This window comes from Lolium rigidum, chromosome 3 (assembly GCF_022539505.1).
Source record: "Lolium rigidum isolate FL_2022 chromosome 3, APGP_CSIRO_Lrig_0.1, whole genome shotgun sequence".
Taxonomy (NCBI): domain Eukaryota; kingdom Viridiplantae; phylum Streptophyta; class Magnoliopsida; order Poales; family Poaceae; genus Lolium; species Lolium rigidum.
Window position 1 is genome coordinate 181233920 of NC_061510.1, and position 9708 is coordinate 181243627.

Below are 9708 nucleotides of genomic sequence, written 5' to 3' on the forward strand. Positions count from 1 at the left end.
AACTGCTGACAATCGAGGAAGATCGTTACCGCCAGGTTTGTTTGACTTCGTTTTGTCAGCAAGAACATAGCCACTATGGCACTATTTTTTATCGTTGAAGCCTGCGTTTCAGCGGGACAGCGTGACGGCGGTGAACTCGAGTCGGATGGAGAGTTCCAATGAAGCCGGTGAGCAAGCGAGACGATGCCGGATTTGAGTCAGATGGAGAGTTCTGGCTACGTCAGAAGAACGACCAGACGACGCCGTACTCAGGACAAGACGAGGTTCCGGCGAGTTGCATAACGACCATACAGCGTCATACTCCTATCGATGCATGTCGGCAAATCCAATTGGCCCAAACCAGTCAAGATGAAGTTTTGATCTTCAACTGTGCCCAGCAACCCAATATATATTTGAGATGATCCACCGACTGATTAAGAAGATAACATGCGGAATACTCGTCGATCCCGTCCATCGCCGGAGAAGCTGATAAGAATCATCACCGCTGCACTGGTGCTGCACTTGATAAGAAACCTGAGCCAAACCCAGGCGGCGGCTGATCCCATCCAGTGCGAAATCGAGCGACGGCGCACAGGGCGGCACCTGTTCATCGCACGGTCGGCCGCGGACAAGTGGTAGTTTGCGAGTTGCGGCACACAGGCCTGCTCCCGTGAAGCGCTCGGGCGGGTGGCGGCGGCCGGGCGAAGCTTATCCAGATTGAGTTGGTCCATGACGGATACGACCACAAGCATTTGCACTTGCACTGCAACCGTGCACAGGGTGCATCGATCTGGACTATTTTTCATCAAAGGACTTATAATTAGAGCATGGCCCGAGAACCCACACCTGATACGTACGATCTGGATCTTATCCATCGACCTGGACTCTAATAGGAGTCTGGTCCGTGTTAGAACTAGTCACGGCGTGAGCGACCACAAACCACGATACCGGCGAGACTCAGGTACCACAACTAAAGCTAGCTGATCATTTATATTGATCACGACGTACTACTTCAGGCAACACAAGAAAACGATTTGGATTAACACAGGCGCGAGAACCAACCTGAGGTTGGGTGGTTAGGAGGATGGTTGTATCCCCAACCCATCAGAGTTCAAACCCCAGGTTTGATATTTGTGTGTCTCATAATGCGAAATATTCATTCAGTGGGAGGCGACGTTCCCGTCGACAGCGAGGCGCCTGTGGTGACTTCGTGAATTTCAAGATCCAATCTGCCGGCTCAGTCTTCCGGAGGTGCTCATAGGGGTAGGGTGTGCGTGTGTGCGTGTGTGCGTTCATAGGGGTGAGTGTATGCTTAGGGGTAGGGTGTGCGTGTGTGCATGTGTGCGTTCATAGGGGTGAGTGTATGCGCGTGTATGTGAGCGTCTACGTTTGTACTGTGTTCCTCAAAAAAAAAATTAACACAGGCGCATATCGCACCTGTTGTTTCTTTCTTTATTTCTTACTTTTGGCTTTGGTATTTACAGGCTACGATTAGAGCTAACCGAGTCGAACAACGACTCTTGTACTAATCCTAACCAGACTAGAACTTCAATAAGCATCATCCCATACTGCTCGTATACGGCCGTGCCGGACGTACGGCGTGATTATTTCTAACAATTACCCCCTAAGCACGACGTGTTTCACTTCGACCAGGATCCCAAAAACGCCACTTACTTTGCGTAGGTGTTATCCTCAGTATTACTTTCACCGTTTCGGCGGTCCTTCTCGGCAGTGCTTTCGTCGTTCCTTGTATCTTCCATGTCATCGACTTTACCTTTATCGGCTTCTCCATGGCTTCATGTCGTCTTGTCTTCCATGTCACCGACTTTACCTTCGTCGGCTTCTTCATGGCTTCATGCTGATCTTGGTTGTCCACATCTTCTGTCTTTACCGGTTTCTTGATAAACAAACACTTATTTTTATGTTTCACGAATTATTCACCGTCCGAAGTTCCTTCTTCGGATAGTAGTTCAACACGCGCAGTGACGGAGCCAGCAGGGGGCTGGCTGGGGCCATGGCCCCCCTCATGGTGAATTTTTTTCTGAAAACCTCTTTGTTAATATGCTGATTTGACCTACAATTTGACCTAAATTTAGCTATATGGCCCCCTCCATGAAATTTTACATGATGTTGGCCCACCTTATCTCATTTTCCTGGCTCCGTCCCTGAACACGCGTCGCATGCATGCTCGCGTCTCATCTCGTCTTCAGTGCAGTCGAAGATAGTACGGCATACACTTCTGCGCCCGACACCGCGCTTGTTTCATCTACCACGTCAAAATACTTTTCGAGAGGTGTAGCAAAATTAGCTAGCCCATACATTTCTGGCCGGTATTTTTGGCCTAGACACCCACGTATAGAGCCAACCAAACGTGAGTGATGATTAAACTTGCTAGCTAGCTTCATATTGCAATACAAAGCTGGCTTGATTCTGTAGCTCCCTTCCAATGTATTTGCTAGATCTCTTCCTGGCCATTGAGGGAATTCAGGCTGTGTTTCCTGCATGCCTTTTCCTGGATACGACGCCGTACGTGCGTAGCCCACCAGGTTCGCTCGACTCTGGATTACCAGAACAAATGATGATCGCTGCTGATTCCCCTGACCGAGCTCTAGCTGCTCCGCTTCCGATATCGTCTGGCCACGACGTGGCCTTTGCTACAGGGTTTACTCTCGCGGCTGGTTAATCAATATTTTCTGCATGCTCACAATTACCGTAAGTAACGTGAAAAGTCAGATGCATCGTTTCGTTGGAGCTCCAATTCCATGATTTTTCTTCCTCGAAGACTATCGCTCGTAACAACCACCTTATTAGTATAGGGATTGCACAAACGGTATATCTTTGAGCCGTCATAACCGGTCATGATCATTGGAGTACTCCGGTTCACCAATATGCTATTATGGCCGGACACCGTTTTGACATGCGCCACGCACCCAAAAGTGCGAAGATGATCAACCGAGGGCTTCCAACCGTACCATGCTTCATACGGCGTTATACCAGCTACACTCCTAATTGACGCCCTGTTCAGCAAGTAGATCGCCGTATTGACTGCCTCACCCCAAAATTTTGCTGGCAACCTTTACTCTTCATCATGCTCCGTGCCATGGCCACCACGGTTCGATGCAGCTCACCCTCCTGATCTATGTGTAAAGCTTTTATCTTCACTTGCGCCTTGAATTCTCCGGCTTCTTCGATATTCATGAATTTTTGTAGAGCTTGATCCTTACTTTTCAGCAACACAATACACATGTATTGACTGTAATCATCCACCACAAGCATGAAGTTCTTATTGTATGATGGGTTGCGGGTGAAATTTCAACGCATAGATCGCCATGAACAAGTTCCGAAGCTTCTTGACATGGGAACGGGGCACTCCGCTGCTGACCCATGTGGTCCACCATCTCCGGAGCCTGTGCTGGAGGAGGTCCTTTTGCTCGCATACTTCAAGCATCAACATCATTGGTACATCATCTCCTTCCTGGGCCAGGAGAGCCCTATCCTTCGATGCTTTCTGGAAATCAGCCTTGAAGTGACCGAGCTTCCCGCAGTTATGACATCTTACTTTCTTTATGTCAAACTTCCTCCGCGGTGGAGCTTCGTCATCTTCCTCCTGCTCGGCGATGTACTTTTTCGCCGGGCGTTGCTTCTCCTTCCCGTTGCTGTGGCTCGTGGATCATCCTTTCTTTTATTTCGAAAGATTCATCCACTGCTGCTTCGTGAGCATCAAGTGCTCACTCTTGTCCTCGCCCAAGGTAAGACGGACTCTCTCATCGTGGGCCTTGAATCTTCAACAAGATCATCAACCGTCAGTGTATTCAGGTCGAGACACTATTCGATGGACGTAACGATCTGCATGTAGCGCGCCGGTGCAGCGCGCAAGAACCTTATGACGTTCTTGACCTCATCCAACCTCTCGCCATATCCCCTGATTGCGTTGATGAGGGTGACGAAACGGGCGGCAAACTGATCAACTGTCTCGCTTTCTTCCATCTTCAGATCTTCATAACTTTCGTCAAAGTTTGAAGATGCGCTCCCTCACGCGGGTATGACCTTGGTGTAAGGTCTTGATCGTCTCCCATGCAACCTTCGCCGACTTCTTTCCGACGAGGTGATGCATCACGTCCTTCGGCACGGCGGAATAGATTGTCGTTAGTGCTTTGCGATCCTTCGTGTACTTCGCGCCTCCCTTGACGTAGTCATCGCCGCCGGGATCGACGGCCTCCCAGATATCCGCAGCTTCGATGGCCACCTCCATGTTGAGGGCCCAAAGCCCGTAGTCCTTGCGATGGAGGTGTGGATACAAAGCCGCCCCCACCGTCTCCACCACCAGTGCCGATTCCGGGCTCTCACCTGCCTTCACCATCGCCGTGATCTTCTAGTACTTTCAGATAATCACGGACGAATAACTTGAGCTCTGATACCAATTGTTAGAACTGGCCCGACACGCTGTGTACTTTCCGGCGTGAGCGACGACAACGACGATACCGGCGAAACTCACGTACCACAGCTAAAGCTAGCTGATCGTTTCTATTGATCACGCTAGTACTACTTCAGCTAGTACGTACTACTTCAGGCAACAGAAGAAAACGATTTGGATTGCCACAGGCATATATCGAATTTCGACTTATTTTGCAAAATTGCGTTGCAAAATAATCGAACTGGATTTATCCGGTTAGCAAATTTTTAGAATCGGCAAATTCGAAAAGAGAAAATGTTACGACAAAGTCAAAAGTTACGGGTGCATGGGCCTCGCCTGTTCCCCATGCAAGTCCTGACGCGTCTAGTCAGGCTCAGTTGTCCCCCGCTCTCTGGCCACGCCTCGCCAAGGATAAGAGGTGATGAGGACATCCCTACTACACTACTACCTCCGTCATTGCAAGATGAAGACAATGCTGCTGGGAAGTTCAAGTCCAATGAAGTCAGGATTGGACCTATGACAAGAGCTTCGCGAAGCTACTCAAACAACAAGTGAATTTGTTCCTAAGTGATACTTTGATCGACGAGAACTTTATACTGCCTAACTCCTTTTACTTATGTATGATCAGGTATGAAGAAGGAGAAAGCGTCGCACGAAGAGGAGAGGAGCAGCTGGACAAGAAGCTGGACGTAAAGCTGGACGTGAAGCTGGCCATGAAGATGGACATAAAGACATCCCATGGAAGCGCGAGGGAGGAGAGGGAGGCATGCGCGCAGGAAGAAGACGAAGTCTAGGCCGGCGCCAGGCCCGATCGGACCAGCCGCCACGCCCGGTCCCCAGCCCGGTCCAACCGGACGCCACGCCGGGCCAACCCAGCACCGACCGGATCCTCAGCCGGTGCCATCCGGGCGGGTGTACTGAGCCACCTGATGGGGATATGCCCTTCGGGGGTGTATCACCAGTCCCACTCGCCATGGAGTAAGGGGCCCACGAAGGGTGCCAGTCGCCAAAGCGACTGGATAGCTGGGCCGTACAGCGACTGAGCTGGGATCCCTGGGTGGGCCGACTGGATGAAGGCCCGTGCGACTGAAGAAGGAGATTACGTGCAAGAGGAGCGACGAATCCCGGATTAGTAGCAACTGATACGATTTGGACTTATCTCCATGTAACCCTAGATCGGGGGTGCCTATATAAACCCCCGAGCTAGACCCTAGAAAGCACTTCATCTGAGATCCAATCTCTCCCTTGTAGCTCTTGGCGTAGCCGCCGACTGAGCCCCCCATTGTAGTCCTCCACTGAGTAATAGATCTAGCAGGATGTACGCCTTGTACTCTCTAGAGGGGCTGAACCTGGGTAAAACCTTGCGTCTTGTGCACCTCGCTCCGCAGATGGCTGTGTTCCCTTGCCCCCGCATCAACAAAGTGTTGCCCCCCGTAGCACCTGCCGTGGTCACATCCACGACACCACCCATCCCTCACCCGGTCACCACCCGGTCCCTGGCCCGGTTGAAACCGGACCACCCGGTCCCAGCCCGGTCGACCGATCCCCAGACCGGCCGAGTCCGAGTCTGTCTCGACCAGATCCAATCTGGGTCGGTTTTCTATGTATCTTTTCGACTACTGGTCGTCATGAACCCCTATATAAGTCCCCAGGACAATCCCCAAATTAGGTTTCGACCATGTTTAAGATAAACCTAGTTCATAGTTGATTGCTTTGCAACTCTATCGAATTCATACACCATATTGCATCGATTTGGTGTTTGCTACTGAAAGTCTTGTGTGATCTGCTGTTCCATTGGGAATTAGACGGTTGCAACTTACCGCTTCATGGTCAGCGGCTACGTGCGCAAGTGTGTGGAGTTGCGAATATCTTGCAGTGGTTGAGAGCTGTGCATTGGCGACAGGGATTGATCGAGGGATTCGTTGCGTCATACAAGTTATCCTCCACTTAATCATCGTGTTATCTCCGTTGTGTTCATCGTGTGTTCATCACCACCACCGTCGCTTACTGAGAAGATCGGGCAACTCCTTATCATCTTGGTATCAGATTTCAGTGTTTCCTCGGTAAGCCATCCACAATCCACCCCATAGTTGAGTTGTGAGTGTTTCCTATCCAGAAAAAAGCCAAAAAAATATATATTAGGGTTAGGGTTTGCCATAGCCTTAGATTGCAGTAATTTCAAGTTTTAGTTGCTTTTCGTAGTTGTTTTTGCGTATCTTTCTCTTCTATCTAGTATTGTTAGGGTTTGTGTTTTCCGCTATCATCTAGTGTCAGTTTTTGTTGTTCTGCGTCCACATAGCATACAGTTTGCATGTTCCCAACCATAGACACAGCCTCTCGATATAAGTGACTAGGAACTTACCCAAAAGATCGAGACTAGTTTTACCGCTCGATAGGCTGCTCGTTAGGGTTTTGGTGCTTTGCAATTTCTGTTGGCCGTGTTACAAAGAGTTGAGTCATTAGAAAAAGAGAAAATAGAAAAGAAGCTAAAAGAGCTACATAGCTGCGTGTGTTATAAAACGAAAATCCAAAAAGAAAAAGTGTGAAGTGCTAGTGACATAGGCATCTCGGATGGGCCTGCCGAAGAAGGTACCCGGAGTTTACTGAAGGCCCACGACCCAAATTTTGTGAAGCCTGGAAGCCCATTAAAGCATCAACTATGGTAAATAAAGATAGATTAGGAATACAGAGACCTGTAACTTTACGGGACGGACTCAAAGAGTCTCCCGATGTTTTGTAACTTGTGTAATACGAAACCCTCGGGTCCACCTTCTATATAAGGGGGAGTCGAGGGACAAAGAAAGGATCAATCTCATTGTCAACACAACCCAAGCTTTTAGCAGCCGAGCACCTTTTCGGCTGAAACCTTCGAGATCTACTTGCCCTCTACTTCCGCGAAACCCAAGTCTACAACTTGTAGGCATTGACAAGTTAATACCTTGTCAATTGGCACCGTCTATGGGGATTAGAGGCGACAAGGAGCTGATCTCGATGTTATCATCAACATCTTTGACAACATCGTCAACATCTTCGGTGGCAAGCAACGCGATGGACGGAGGTAAACAGATCGAAACTGGTCTTGTTGATTTTGTTCCTCACCCGCCCTCCCGTGTGGATGCATATGCGTATTTGGAGGAGCCCATGGAGATGACGTTCGGGAGCTTCCACTTCCGCTTCGGAAAAGAAGGATCGCACCGTCTCGTGATACCGAATTCCTCGGGATCGTCAGCGGTCGATTCCAATTTTTCGGGATCACCATCATCGTTCGAGTCGGCGACGAAAAGATCTCGCCGTCAAGCTTCACCAAGCCCGCTTCAAGCGGAAAACTCGCCGATATCTTCGGTAGCATGTCCTTCGGGTTGTCTGCGGACTCAAATATAAGCAGCGATTCGGAGAGCGCCGACAGCTTCCACTTCATCGAATGATCCACTTCTATTCGGAAGGTCTTCACCGATCTATACGACGGTGTCACCGACCCTGAAGAGGAATATGAAATTCCAATATATCATCAAGTCTGCGCAATTGGAGATTCAAGTCGTCAAGAGGATGAAACTTCAAAGGCTTTCGATGATCTGGGAAATCCATACATTGATCCCGCTGATCTCACGCGAGGATTGGAAACCAAATATATCGGGACCGAACCTCGCCAGAAGTTGCAACTTCCACAAGCAGCTTGGGACAGAGCATCAAGAGCCATGGATGGCCCAAAGCCGATGACTACCACAACCACGGCTGAAGAGCTGCAAGCATACCAATATAAACTCTCCCGTGCTGGACGAGAACTCGAAAAACAGAAAATTGCACTTGATCGGAGAAGAGCCGGAACCTCTGCGTCGAGCGCGCAAAGTGCGGAGCTAAGTCGACAATCAGGAACCTCGGGAGACAACCACAGAGCATCACGTGCAAGGGGAAGATCTCGCCTGGCGCATCTACCTGAGCACGAGCGAGAGCAACTGATCCAGAACCTCGACATGTCATTTATGTCAATAGATACAAGAGGGAATATTATCCCCAAAACACCGGAAGCTGGGTATATGGCGACTCAAGCCTATATACTAGCATCAAGGCCACCTGCAGGAGACCCAGAGAAGCACTGTATCAGATGGCTATGGCAGGAGTTGGAGTCATGGGAGCAGCATTTCGCAAGTCCAAGCACAGCAAAACCCGAAAGTGATCCAAGGCGAAACAGCCCTCAACCCACCGTGGTGGCACGAGATCCTCCACGAACAGACATGGCGAGGAATACAGGGGCGCAAGATCGAGTGGACAGTGGACAGAGCATGAGAAAATAGATCCAAGCGACACTCGCCAGAAGTCGATGAAGAGGATATGTGCGGGCTCCACTGCTTTACTCGACAAGTTCGCATGACGAAAGTTCCTTCTGGTTTCAAGTTGCCAGACGGTTATAAAAAGTTCAATGGTCTGCTAGATCCCGAAGATTGGTTAATCGACTACCTAGAAACAATGAAACTGTTGGGTGGAACCAGAGCAACAGCCATGCAGAGCTTCCAAGTTCATCTTAGTGGAGCCGCAAGATCCTGGATAAAAAAGTTGCTAGAGGAATCCATCGACATCTGGGAAACTTTCGAGGACTTGTTTGTGAAGAATTTTCGCTCCACGTGCAAGAAACCCGCGTCCATAGTGTCGTCGTGGTGAACAGACAGATGCCATAGGATGGCTTAAGTTGGGGCCGAGTTGGACGCTAGATGATTCGGGGGAGGGTTTTGGATCAGGTAGGATGAACTTTCGGGTGCTTTCCTTAAGAACTTGGCCAAGGCCAGAGGTAGAAGAAGAAAGTGTTATCACCAGAATTTGACCGAGTCAGAGGTGGGCTGCGATCAAGATGGACTTGAAGAATATATATATATATATAGAAGAAATACGTGAATCGGCCTTACATGCAAAGTTTGGGCTAGTTTGCCCTTGTATCTGTAACATATTAGATTACGTGTCGGTTAGGAGTTAGAGTTTTACCCGTGCACGGTTAGGTGCACGCCTGAATTAGAAAGTCCCCTGGACTATAAATATGTATCTAGGGTTTATGGAATAAACAACAACCAACGTTCAACACAAACAAATCTCGGCGCATCGCCAACTCCTTCGTCTCGAGGGTTTCTCCGGTAAGCACCATGCTGCCTAGATCGCATCTTGCGATCTAGGCAAAGCACAAGCCTATCTCGTTGTTCATGCGTTGCTCGTGCTCGAAGCCTTTTTGATGGCGAGCAACGTACTTATCTTAGATGTGTTAGGGTTAGCATTGTTCTTCGTATCATATGCTCGTCGTAGTGCGACCCTCATGCATCTAGCCGCCCTTA